We start from the raw sequence: 2,377 nt of genomic DNA, 5'->3' as shown, positions 1-2,377 counted from the left end.
GTTGGGCTGTAAGCAACCGGGGAAGCCGGGCCCTCATACCACCCTCAAGGAGTCTGTTTCTGACCGTTTGAGTAGACCCATGCACATTTGTGGCCTGCTGGAGGTCATTTTTCAGGGCTCTGGCAGTGCTCCTCCTGCTCCTCCTTGCACAAAGGCGGAGGTAGCGGTCCTGCTGCTGAGTTGTTGCCCTCCTACGGCCTCCTCCACGTCTCATGATGTACTGGCCTGTCTCCTGGTAGCGCCTCCATGCTCTGGACACTACGCTGAGAGACACAGCAAACCTTCTTGCCACAGCTCGCATTGATGTGCCATCCTGGATGAGCTGCACTACCTGAGCCACTTGTGTGGGTTGTAGACTCCGTCTCATGCTACCACTAGAGTGAAAGCACCGCCAGCATTCAAAAGTGACCAAAACATCAGCCAGGAAGCATAGGTACTGAGAAGTGGTCTGTGGTCACCACCTGCAGAACCACTCCTTTATTGGGGGTGTCTTGCTAATTGCCTTCCAACAGCTGTGATCTTCCTGTCTGGGTTGGCACCCCCCCTTGGGTTGTGCCATGGCGGAGATCTTTGTGGGCTATACTCGGCCTTGTCTCAGGATGGTAAATTGGTGGTTGAAGATATCCCTCTAGTGGTGTGGGGGCTGTGCTTTTGCAAAGTGGGTGGGGTTATATCCTGCCTGTTTGGCCCTGTCGGGGGGTATCGTTGGATGGGGCCACAATGTCTCCCGACCCCTCCTGTCTCTGCCTCCAGTATTTATGCTGCAGGAGTTTATGTGTCGGGGGGCTAGGGCCAGTCTGTTATATCTGGAGTATTCCTCCTGTCTTATCAGGTGCCTTGTGTGAATTTAAGTATGTTCTCTCTAATTCTCTCTCTCTTTCTCTCAGAGGACCTGATCCCTACGACTATGCCTCAGGATGACCTGGCCTGATGACTCCTTGCTGTCCCCAGTCCACCTGGCCGTGCTGCTGCTCCAGTTTCAACTGTTCTGCCTGCGGCTATGGAACCCTGACCTGTTCACCGGACATGCTACCTGTCCCAGACTTGCTGTTTTCAACTCTCTAGAGACAGCAGGTCTAGAGACAGGTAGAGATACTCTGAATGATCAGATATGAAAAGCCAACTGACATTTACTCCTGAGGTGATGACGTGTTGCACCCTCGACAACCACTGTGATTATTATTATTTGACCCTGCTGGTCATCTATGAACATTTGAACATGTTGGCTATGTTCTGTTAAAATCTCCACCCGGCACAGCCAGAAGAGGACTGACCACCCCTCATAGCCTGGTTCCTCTCTAGGTTTCTTCCTAGGTTCTGACCTTTCTAGAGAGTTTTTCCTAGCCACCGTGCTTCTACACCTGCATTGCTTGCTGTTTGGGGTTTTAGGCTGGGTTTCTGTACAGCACCTTGAGATATCAGCTGATGTAAGAAGGGCTTTATCAATACATTTGATTTGATTTGAGCTACATACATTCAATGATGCATATCATGAAATCAAATATGTGAACGATTGTGAACGATTATGATATTACAAAGGATAGTGAAAAATGTATTATAACAGGTAAATATAGGGATCAAAGGTCATATTGAAGATACACTACATGGCCAAAAGTATTTGGACAGCTGCTTGTCGAAGATCTCATTCCAAAACTATTGCCACAAGTTGGAAGCACAGAATTTTCTAGAATGTCATTGTATGTTGTAGCGTTCAGATTTCTCTTCACTGGAACTAAGGGCCCTAGCCTGAACCATGAAAAAGAACCCCAGAACATTATTCCTCCTCCACCAAACTTTACATTTTCCTGGCATCTGCCAAACCCAGATTCGTCCAGATGGTGAAGCGTGATTCATCACTCAAGAGAATGCATTTCCACTGCTCCAGAGTCCAATGGCGACGAGCTTTACACCACTCCAGCCAACGCTTGGCATTGTGCATGGTGATCTTAGGCTTTTGTGCATCTGCTCGGCCAAGGAAACCCATTTCATGAAGCTCTCGACTAACAGTTCTTGCGCTGATTCTGCTCCCAGAGGCAGTTTGGAACTCGGTAGTGAGTGTTGCAGCCGAGGACAGAATTTGTTTAAGCGCTAAGGACTTGGCGGTCCAGTTCTGTGAGCTTGTGTGGCCTACCACTTACCGGCTGAGGCATTCTAATTCCTAGAAGTTTCCACTTCACAATAACAGCACTTACAGTTGCCCAGCTCTAACAGAGCAGAAATTTGAGGAACTGACTGAGCTCACTGAGCTCAGTACGGGCCATTCTACTGACATTGTGTTATGCAGGTGAGTGAGGACCCAAAAGCGATTTAACAGAAACAGAGTCTTTTAATGTCCAAACAGGGAAAACATAAATCCTCTATCTTTACAGGAGAGTCC

This window comes from Oncorhynchus nerka, linkage group LG2 (assembly GCF_034236695.1).
Source record: "Oncorhynchus nerka isolate Pitt River linkage group LG2, Oner_Uvic_2.0, whole genome shotgun sequence".
NCBI classification, from domain to species: Eukaryota; Metazoa; Chordata; class Actinopteri; order Salmoniformes; family Salmonidae; genus Oncorhynchus; species Oncorhynchus nerka.
The sequence above is the reverse complement of the archived record's forward strand: the minus strand, read 5'-3'. Positions refer to the sequence as shown.